This window comes from Camelus bactrianus, chromosome 15 (assembly GCF_048773025.1).
Source record: "Camelus bactrianus isolate YW-2024 breed Bactrian camel chromosome 15, ASM4877302v1, whole genome shotgun sequence".
In the NCBI taxonomy this organism is placed as follows: domain Eukaryota; kingdom Metazoa; phylum Chordata; class Mammalia; order Artiodactyla; family Camelidae; genus Camelus; species Camelus bactrianus.
Window position 1 is genome coordinate 50,273,810 of NC_133553.1, and position 12,313 is coordinate 50,286,122.

The following is a 12,313-nucleotide window of genomic DNA, read 5'->3' on the forward strand; positions in this document are numbered from 1 at the left end:
AAAGTCCCGGTCATGTATATACATACATATATTCTTTTTCATTAAAGGTTATTACAAGATATTGAATATAGTTCCCTGTGCTATACAGAAGTTTTTTTAACTTTATATCTTTTTTAATGTAATAAGCTTCCATATTAATGTGATGATTAGTGAATATACGAAAATCCACCACTTATTGAACATCTGTTTACCAGATAAGGTTTTGCTGTGTATATTACATTGTGTAAAATTTGCAAAGTCATCTCCTTTAATCCTCACTATCTCTGAGGGAGACATATATACTCTTTAACAGGTGAGAAAATGAAAGTACAGAGAGACTAGGTAACTTGGTGAGGTTTGCAAAAATAGAAAATGGTAGAACTAGGTTCTGAATCCAGAACTGCTTGATTGCAAAGCCCATGATTTTTTTCCATTTTCCATTTCCAGTCTTCCCTACTCCCAGAAAATATCATAGACTTTGGAGAAATCTCTTATTCTATCCATGCATTCTAATATGGTATAAAATGTCTTATGTGTGCATGAATTTGGCAAGCAGAGAACTGCTATTACAAATGCCAACCACTATTTCACAGGTTATTTGTAGATTTGGTAAATGGCAAAATTTAGCTTTTTAGCACATCTAAAAGGGAACTCAGTCTCATGGTTTATCTTCTGACATTCGAACAAAAATAGAGAAATGTATTTTTAGAATATAAACGTGTCCTTGCAATATGTTGCCAACAAAATCTACTTGAGCTAGATTTTTAAAAATGCCCCATTGAAATTTAAAAATTGCCTTAGAAACTAGTGCTACGGAGACCAAGCTTGAACTTAACAACTATTTGCTTAACAATAGTCACATATCATCAATGGGAAATACAGTATTAAATTCTTTTTTAGTAGACGCCTCTAAAAGTAGGATTTATTTTTTCACAGCCACAAAGATTAAATTGTATCCTTTGCTAAGTATGGAAATGTAACTAATTTAGTCAATGCTTTGTCCACAAGCTAGCATTTTCTTCTGCATTATTAACAACTAGGATAAGGAAGCATATTAATAACAGAAACAACACAAAATAAAGCCATCACTCCTTCCAGGTTGGCATCACAGTGAGAACAGGTGAAAGGTTACTGGGTAACCACCAATGGAAGGACAGTGCTTAATGCCCAAATATGAATTATGCAGTTTAGTCTATATAAGTATTCATCTTAATGTCCTGAAAAAAAAAAGTTACACGGAAAAAATGAAAAAATTAATTATTAAATCTGTCTGCTTTCATAAAGACCTCCCATCTAAATACTAAATATTTCAAGTTGCATTGTGACCTTTCCTACACCTTTCACATAGGCTCCGTTTCTTTTACAAAATGCTACAGAGAATGGGAGTGCTGTCAATTAAGTAAAAAGGGTGTTTGCATCAACCTTTTCATGTGTGGAATTTAATGACATTTTAAGGTTAAAGTAAAAGTCAAACATTGATTTTTTTTTTTTTTTAGTGTCTTCCCCTAATGCACCTAATGAACAGAGATTCAAATAAAAACCCTTTAATCCATTTGAAACCTTCCACTATCAAAAGACTTCTTTAATTTAATTTAATTTTTATTATCAAACGTTTCCCTGCTGATTCAGGACAAAAAGAAATGCTGAGTCAAGATGACCTAGGGAATTAAAATCCAGAAAATCCTGACAATGATGTATTTTACAATATAGTTTGATTACTCAAATCACATGTACGCATACACCTTTTAGAAATCAGGAGACTGGAAGTTCAGAATTCAGGCCATATTAGATTGGATGCTGATAATTTTCTAGATCACTGAAAAGATGCTTATCTCTTTTGCTTTACCTACAAGGTATAATATAAAAGATACACATTTTTCTATCTAAGATTTGGTGTATTCTCTAAAATCAGAAGGATTAATATAATGAAGCATGATAGAAAATAAGTGTGCACAAAGAGGCTGTGACGTTTGGTAAGTAGAGATTGACACCTCATACTAGGAAAAAAATAGCTGTGCAAAGTCACAGCTTCATATTTCACAGTTTGTCTGGAGAAAGGAACTAGCAAGATCCTTTAAACAAAATTCAGACCATACCAATTCTGACTCACTAATACTCCATTAGAAATTTAAAAAAATAAAAAAATAAAAAACAACTTATCATCTTCAGGTGAGTGATACAGACTCATATTTCTTACTTGTAATATAATCCCATTTTTCTTCAGGGAATTATGTTTATACTGATATTTTATACATTATTTGGTAATAACCACAGTGGACAAGTAGATTCATGTAAAGACTTCTTAATAAACAATGGGGTTAATTCCACACCATTTATAAGAACTACTGGTCTTTTAAAGACAGAGTTAAATGCAGTAAAAGCAAATGTCTGTTTCACATTAACACTTTATATTACTGTTCTGTGTCTAGACTTAGAGGCAGTATTGTTATCTAAATGTGAATTCATGCCTGACTTTGTCAGTATACCATTCTGAAGCTTCAGTTTTTCTCATTGTGAATATGTTTGTTTTGAGCAGTTAACCCATGTTTCTAGTTCTAAAATTAAATCTCCTTTGTTTTCATTAAATGTGAGAAAGCCAGAAGTACTAGCTGAGACAAACAAACAAAATTAATAATTTGTTGGGCAACTTTTTAGCATGGAACTACTTTGGGACCTTAATGATAATCAGATCCTTATTGTAGAAACAATGAAGCTACCTGACATAAGATTAGTAAAAGAACTGGAAGGTGCTTCCATAGGCTAGCTAAACATGTGTCCATGTGTATGTTTTTGTGTGTTTTCCTTCATGTTCAGTCATTTGTTGTTGTTTCAACTGTCTTACATTAGGGAGAGACTTCACTTCACTGATACCATAAAACTGAATTGCCCACTCAATTCTCTTAAAGTGTTCTCTACTCCTGGCTTCATCAGCATTTGTGAGGCGTTCAAAGGACTAGGACAGGTAAACAAAGCATGGCAGTCACATTGAAGAAAATAAGAATATGAAAGATTTGCTCTGATAAAAAGGAATTCTGAGCTGTTGAAGATCTCTAGTCTTCTAGAAAAATTTGGAGAAGAAAGATAATTTTTAACATAATCATTTGTTCATTCACTTATTTACTGAATCATTCATTCAAGAAAGATTTATTAAACATCTACTATGTACCTGAACATCACTGGGCACCAGTGAGAAAAAGATAATTCCGTCTGACCATTGGCTTAAGGAGCTTTCTGCTTGTTGAGAGGGACTAACAATTGCAATATGCGATCTATACTGAGATGGAGATAAATTCATGTTGGGATGAGAACATGAAGGAGGGACAACCTAATACACAACAATAATCAGCAAAGACTTTCCAGAGATGATATCTGAGCTGAGCCACAAAGAGCAAATAGATGTTAGTCAATGCAGGAGGCTGGAGATGGGGAGTGGAATAGAGTTAGGAAACGGAATGGTATATGGGAAAGCCCTGGGAAAAGACAGCCTGAAGCTGGGAACCTGAAGGTACTTCCCTTCAGTAGCTGGAATGCTACAGTCCAAAAGAAAAAGTTGTAATAAACAAGGTAAGTGTTAAATTGGAATATTGTTAAGACATTTGAAATTTATTCTTTAGAATAGGGAAAGATTTATCAAAGTTTAATATGAAAATGTCTTTGCCAGATTGCATTTTAGAAAATATTGTCTAAGAGAAGTGGAGAGAATGGATAAGAGACGAAATATTGTAAGGAGGGAGTATTTCAGAGTTCTAGTGCAGGTATCAGAAGATGGAGAGTTGAAGGTCTAAATCAGTGTTTCTCAAAGTGTGATTCCTGGACTAGCAGTATTAGCATCATCCAGAATCTTGTTAGAAATGAATACTCTCAGGTCACACCCCAGACATACTAAATCAGAAACCATGAAGACGGGGCCCACAAATCTGTGTTTCAAAAAGCACTCTAGGTGATTGTAATGCAAGCCAGAGTTTGAGAACCACTGGAACTATACAAAGACAGCAGTAATTAGAACAGAGGAAATGAATGGAATTAAGACTTATTTAAATGGTAAAATTATTGCCTATGGAATACAAGAGAGCTAGAAGAAAGGAAAATCTGCAATAATAATGTTTACAGATCTGGTTTGGGCAACTTGGTAGATGGTCATTCCATTACGTGCCATTTCACAAAGTTTCTGGTTCTTATACCATAATGGATTAAGGTAAAGTGAATCTCATCCTCACCCATCACCACTAAAAAGCCATGAAAACCAAAATGGAATCTAACTGCCAAGCCATAAAGAAACTGGTTGATGAGAGAGAGACATGACTGGCTTTAATGTCTGATTAATTTTAGACTTTTTTTTTAATTTTTAAAGGCTTGTTTTGAAGAGCAGTTTTAGGACCACAACAAAATTGAGAAGGCAGTACTAAGATTTCCCATTTACCCCAACAGATGCATAGCTTCTGTCATTATCAATATCCTCCACTAGAGTAGTTCATTCGTTACCACTGACGAATCTGCACTGACACATTACAATCAACCAAAGTTTGTAACGGAGTTCACTCTTTGTGTTGTCCATTCTGAGTCTAAACAAATGTATAATGACGTGTATCCAACATTATAATAATATACAAACTATTTTCACTGCCTCCCCAATTCTCTATGCTCTGCTTAATCATCTCTCCACCTCCACCCTGCTAATTGCACTTACATTTTTTTAACTGTCTCCACAGTTTCGCCTTTTCCAGAATGTCATATAGTTGGAATTATACAGTATGTAGCCTTTTTAGATTGACTTCTTTCATTAAGTAACATGCATTGAAACTTCCTCCATGAGTTCTCAGGCTTAATAGCTTATTTTTTTTTAGTGCTAAAAATTTTTCCATTGTCTGGATGAACCAGTTTAGGTATCCATTCATCTACTGAAGGACATCTATGTTTGCTTCCAAGTTTTGGCAATTATGAAGAAACATGCTATAAACATCCATGTGCAGGTTTTACCATTTTCAACTCCTTTGTGTAAATACCAAGGAATATGACTGCTAGATCACATGCTAAGGGCATGTTTAGTTTTGTTAGAAACTCCCAAACTGTCTTCCAAAGTGGCTGTACCATATTGCAATTCCATCAGCAATCAATATATGAGAGTTCTTGTTGCTCTACATTATCGTCGGCATCAGGTGTTCCAGATTTTGGCCATTCTAATAGTGGTATCTCACAGTTATTTTAATTTGCATTTTCCTGATGACTTATGACCTGATGAAGAGTGGAACATCTGTTCATATTCTCATTTGCAATTTGTGTATCTTCCTTGGAAAGATGTCTGTTTAAGAGTTCTTTTAATATTTTGGATAATTGTCTTTTATCAGATGTTTATTTTATAAATATTTTCTCCCAATCTTTGGCTTGTCTTCTCATTTTTTTTGACATCCTCTTTCATAGGGAAATTTTTAACTTTACTGAAGTCCAGTTTATCATTTTTTACAAGTAGCTTATCTTTGTTGTTGTATAGTTTTATACTTTTAAACTTAATTTTCATATGAAGAATTAGAAATACTAAAAAGAAGTCAAATATATAAACAGCAAACTACTAGAGGGGAGGAGAGGAAATAGAAAATTGAATCTACCAAATGAAAGGCCAGAAAAGAATTTTTGAACAAGGCAAATAAAAAAACTTTAAAATATAAAAAAAATTAATAATACTTAAATGGCAATAATCAGGTGCCAAGCCATTTATGAGCTTTTCAAATACTAATTTCTTTACTTCCCATGATAACAGATGACAAAAATGGCAGCACAGAGCTTTTGGGAGTGAACAAAATAAGATGATAGAAATAACTGAATATATACTGGTGCTCACAATAAATGTAATAGTATTAAACTCATTACTTAAAGTAAGCCCCTTCTTATATAAAAGTTAAAAATAAAATAAAATCTAGCTATTTATCCCTTACAAAAGGCGTACCTAAAATATAATGATCTAAAAAGGCTGAAGGAGAAGAGATGAAAAGTATATTCTAGGTAAATACTGACAAGTAAAATTGGCGGTAGGGGGGTGTTTGAAGGAACAGGCAGGAAAGATATTGGACTGAAAAAGTGAGAATTCACTTGGTTTTAAAAATTCTTAAGTAGTTTTTTTAACCACTTAAGGCAGCAATAGGCTTTCCATTCCCCATGAGGCATACCCAGAGAGAAAACATACTTCAAATGATTTTCAACTTATAATTAAACATTGGTATTAACCTGCTTCTCAATGTTTCCAGTGATATTGTTTTAAAGCAATGGACTTTTTGTCTCTAATGCAAAGTAAGAGTGAAATTAAATTATTCTATCAATTATTATTATGCCAATCTTTGAGATTTTTTTTAGTATTTGCTTGTATCTAATATAGCCTTTACTTTATCTGTAAAAATGTCTTTTTTTTTTAACTGAAGTATATAATTAAGTCACTATGTATCTCTTTCCTTTGGTACTCTTTTGTGGATATTATATTTTTTAGACCTATTTATACCTGTGTAAGCTCTGTGGTCATCAGTGTGAAGAGGCTACAAGAACTTTTGACCAATTGATCATCATGTTTCATTTGTCTGATTTTGTTAGATGGAGCTTTTCACATTTCTTATTCACTATTCTACAGGGAAGTATATCATCTGACATCGTACACTCACACCAAAGGATAACCTACCCAGATCAGGGAGCATTATTCTTAGCCATGCCGTAAATGTAGTTATATACTGCCATACAACGTTTTGAGATTATTTGAAGCTAGGACTATACCTAATTTTTATTTTGTACTTAAAGTGCCTAGATCAGTAAACACCATAAACTTATAGATAAATGTCTGTTCATAGACTGTTAAGAACTCATAATGTATGTGGCATACTTGTGTCTACATATTTTGCCCAAGTAGGTTGGCCTGGATGAAGTAGGTAGTTGTGTATGAGTCACAGGATATCAGCAAGTTCTGCCCCATAATATCATGAACCACAATTTGAATTATAATAAATATGATCATTTAAGTAGAGTTTTGCAATTGAAATGTAACTTTACATAATATATACTATTTACCTCACATGGTGATGTGAGGTTGAAATGAGATGATCTTCATTTTACGGGCAATTCTCAACAGTTATTGAAATCATTTGTATCAAAGAACCATTATTTTTGCCTTACTACATGTTCATTTCAAATTCTGAAGAGCATTGTAAAGACTAGCACATTAAATATTTAAATGAATTATTAAGCTTTCTCCTAAGTGCTAGATAATAATTCAGATAATAATAATAATAGCAGGACAATAGCTAACGTATATCTGGTACTTACTGTGTATAGGACAATTTTCTGAGTGTATTACATGTATTAAATCACTTAGTACTCATAATAATATTAGTCAGTAGATATATTACCATTCCATTGTTCAGAGAAGGAAAATGAAGGAGAGAGAATTTTAAGTAACTTGCAAAACTTTCCATAGCTAGTAAGCTTCAAAGCTCAGATTTAAACCTTGGTTATCTGTATTCAATGTACATATACTTAACCACTCTGAGTTTCTGCTGGAAATCAGCTGAAATATGCTGAGGAAATGGAGTTTTCATCCACCAATGGGGAGCAAATGAGGATAATTTTTGAGGCAATATAGGCCAAGAAAATCAGACGGTCTACTATGTCCCTGTATGTATGTATGTGTGTGTGTGTACATGTTTCTAGAAGTTGGGGGAGTGTGCTTCCAGCAAATCAGAGATCAGAACGAGGTGAGAATGTACACTTAATCTGCTTTGCTAGCAAGCTTCTGCTCTAACCCGAATTGATTATCAATAAATACAAACTAAGATTCAGAGATTATCAATAAATACAAACTAAGTTCAGAGTTTCTTCTTTATATAAATTTCCAAAGTGCACAGAAAAGAGACTTACACATTACTCTTCGATCATTTCTTCTTAAACTTAAGTCAACAAAAGATTTTTGCTATTCCAAGTCTGAAATAGGGGATCTGTGTCATAACTGTGGAAAAATATAAAGAATCTTGAAACTGTAATCAAAAGATATATTCTGAAACCTTATTATTTCATTAACTTGTTGAGAGATTGTGAAACTCAATTCACTTATCCTTGCTAAATTTCATTTTTCTCATGTGTGTAATAGAGATATTTTATTCACAGGGTTATTATAAACGTTAAATAAGATCTTATATATAAATGACAGTGATTAACAGCAACAAATGGTCAGATGATAGGCCATTTTTAGTTAATTAACTATTAATTTTAATAGAGATTTTAACACAGCTATTTTGGACAAGTTATACATTTTCAAAAAGTTAGAGAGTGATGAAAGACAATTATCATTAAAATCATACTGGAATATCAAACTTGAGACTTGGGAGTTTATCATGAATTTATAATCTTTGGGGATAATGCGGTTAAATATTGGATGAGAAGCTGTATTAATTTGTTATTGCTTCTGTAACAAAATACCACAAATTTAGCAACACAAATTTATTACTTCAAAGTTCTATAGGTCAGAAGTCTGGGTCTAGTGTGACTGGCTTCTCATCTGAAGCTTTGACAAAGAAAGAGCCTGTTTTAAAGCATAGTTGGGTTGTTGGTATTATTCAGTTCCTTATAGTTGTAGAATTGAAGTTCCCATTTCCCTGTGGACTATCACTCAGGGGATATTTTCAGCACCTGCATTTCTTGCCATGTGATTGAATGTCTCTCATACTTGTCTCTTAAGGGCTTAACTGATTAGCTCAGGCTCACGCAGGATAATCTTATTTTAAAGTCAGTTGATCTGAGAACTCATAACATCTTCATAATCTCTTCATGATAGTACCTGGGTAAGTATTTGGTTGAATAACTGGTTAAAGACATATGTGCATCAAGAGGAGGGACTCTTAAGGAATGAACTTAGAATTCTGCCTATCACAGGAGTTATTCAATTTTCCCCACTGTTAAATACTGAATAAAGTAGCTTTCAGAATGTTCTGCTTGATACAGTAGCTTAAGTTGTTCACACTATCTATGACTTTTCTGTAAGGAAATCTCCTTGCATTTATCCTGCAATTATCTTTGATGAGTACCACTATCAAATCCAAAGAAGTGTCACAATCCTGAGTCTAGACAAAAGACCTAGCACATATCCTATAGACATATTTTTATATCCCTTGGCCTGGAGCTGAAACCCATTCCCAAAATCCTGATTCTTTTCCTCACACAGCATTGACAAATGCAGCATTCTGTCTATTACACAGGTGGAGTCAAACACTGGGTGAAATAAAATTCAAGCACTGATAAATCAGAATAATTTTTCTTAGAATCTAGATATTAAGTAAGGACAGAGCAGACAGACAAGTTCAGAAATGGTGGCTACTATTTTTTTAAACCCCGGATTTATTGTGAGGCATTAGAGTGTTCAGATTTAGGTGAAAAAAAAAAAAAAAAAAAAAAGACTGGCACTTAGCCAGACATTAAAACAAGATTTAATATTAGTGATGGCTCCATGATCATTCACTGTCTTCCACTGTGAAGTTATATAGGTGCTGCTCTAACAATGGTTTAGGAGAATGTTTATCAAAGTGGTTTCCATTATACTATCTGGATCAGAATATCTGAAAATAATTCCTAAAACACAGACATCTTGGCCTCTCCAAAGACCTACCAAGTCAGAATATCTATCAATGGGCTTCAAGAATCAATCTGCATTTCTAACAGATTTCCTGAGTAACTCTAATCTCCACTGGTTCTGAGGGTTGGCATTATTGAAAATATTTCTAATTCATTTCCATTTATTTATGATAAAGTTTGACTACTTAAGGTCCTACACAGAGAGTTAGAAGAATGGGTTAAACTCAAGGTTTAACTCTGAATCATCCTTCCTACCTTGGAAGGTGTTCCAGTAGCTTAGTGTCCAGGTCTACTGTTAAATAACATGCTCTACTTTTGACTCATCTTAAAGTGATGTTATTATCAGTAACATTTTGTTCCAGCAAGGATTTTATAAATCATCTAGACCAATTTTCTTATTTTACAGGTAAGAAAATTATGGCCTAGGGTGTTTAAGTGACTTAAAGTCATTCTGATCTTTAGTGGGGAGATGATGATTTACAATGTTCAAGATTAGAGCTCCAGTGATCTTTCCAATGCAGCATACTGTCTACATTTTTTATGTGAATCTAGCCAATATTGAAACACTTTCTGTTTAAAAAAACTATTAAAATTTAGGAAAATCATGTACAATCATGTTTTCATCTTAAAGGCAGATAACCATGGCTTTTCAAAACTGACTCATTCCCAGTACGCTGTCAGGAATCCATGGACTTTCACAGTAGATTAGTTGGCAATGCTGCATTTTGGTTTGTATCCAGTAAAACAGCATTGATACAAAGGGTTTCGCTTTTCTTTAGCACTTGAAATATTCCATATGTCATCCTTAGTGTATTTAAATCTCATTTTATTTTATATGCAGTTTTTAATAATTTATATTACAGATGTCTAATGCTTTAGTTTTATTTGGCTGCCATATTTCTAAGTGGATTTTGCTTACAGTTTAAATAATCTTTGAAAATCAAAATTATTTGCTTTCATTTCACAGAATGGCAATGCTTCTATTTTTACATCATCAATCTTTTATTTTGATATATAGCTCTAGTGTATGGAAACATGAAATAATTTAAAAATTTACTGCATTGAAATGTAATACAGTATTTTAAAAACTCTCTTTTTTATGATAATAGTTGTGTTTTATAAAGGTTCTCCTAAAAGCAGGGGCTTTTCACATTTATAAATAAATGATTGATAATAATTATTTAAAAAACATCTTTCTCACCCAAGTGATGTCATCCTAACACAATATCTGTTACTTTGAATTTGAAAAGCATTGTGACACTCTGGAAATTTTAAAATTCTGTGCATTCAAAACTGAAGAAAGAGAATCAGCTGGAGGGGAGGTGGAGTAGAATCATATTGGTGAGGCCAAGTCTGAACCTAGACATTCAGACTGCCCTCCAGTTCTTACTATATTTCAATATATTTGTCATTTTATCTTGTTATATAGCAAGATTATCATCAATCTTGGGTTCACATTCACTGAGGTTAACAATCTTTCTAAAATTAAATATGTGTAGGAGATTAAAGGGTTATCACTCATTGCATGTAACTGGTTAATTGAATGAGATTATTTCCCTCTGGTTTTTGAGTAAACCTCTTTGTGAGTTTTGACTGCTGGGACAGAATGAAGCAAGGAATTTTGGAATGAAGAGTATTTTGGGAGATTGGCAAGGGTGGCCATAATTAGGATCTTTGAACAATATGTGTGGATAGGAAAATCATAGGGGATCTTAGAGGTAAGTAGGTGTGTGTGTGTGTGTGTGTGTGTGTGAGAGAGAGAGAGAGAGAGAGAGAGAGAGAGAGAGAGAGAGAGAGAGAGAGAGTGAGAGAGAGGGTGAGCGAGCAAGGGGATAATGAGAAGATGTTTGCCAGTTCTCTGGCTCTCAGCCCAGGTTTCAATGAATGCAGTGGATTTCAAATTAAAGTTGCTTTCTAAGAAAATGAAATTCAATTCAATTAAAAAGTATAGCCATTGTTTCCTTAATATATGTATAACTGAGAAAAGCCTAGACATTATAGACTAATTCTCTCAGCTCACAGAAAAAAAACTGAGTTCAAGGGAAGTAAAGTGATTTGCCTTAAAAGTCCCAGAGAAATCTTCTGATTGTATCCACCTACCCAAAATAGATCTATCATATGACTAGGAAGGAAAATCGGTGAAAAAGCAGGCCAGGAGTATACTATAACTGCTATTGTTCCACATTTGTTTGTGACTAACCAGTTTAATTATACATGTAACTTGCTGCAGAACCTCTTCGACCCTAGCTTGGCTCTTGAGACACAATTGTGAACTAATGATTCATTTTTTCATCAAGATGAGGCTTTAGCAGTCTTCTCTTCCTTCTTAGGAACTTCCCAATTCCCCTAACTCATTGTGAAAACAAATGAGAAGTCAGCCAATCGGTGTAATTTTCAAATTTACCTTCAGAGTAGATGCTACAGGGTTATCCAGCTGGCAGATTCTAAAATATCAGGTCATAATCAAAGCCAATTAGAAATCCTCAGCACCCCTGATGAGCCTTATGCACTTGGTCCAGTCAGAGCAAGGGCCACATTCTCCACAGCAATTGTGGAATACCAGCTGCCAGCTGAAAACGATCTTTGGAATGGCTTTTTATAATCTCCCTTAAAATGATTAGGAGATAACTCAAAATGGACCCGAGGCATTTCAAACAGATTGACTGGTTAAAACACCTAATATCCAAATACATCCTTTTCACTACACAAGGTTGTTACAATTTGCTCCCAAGCCACA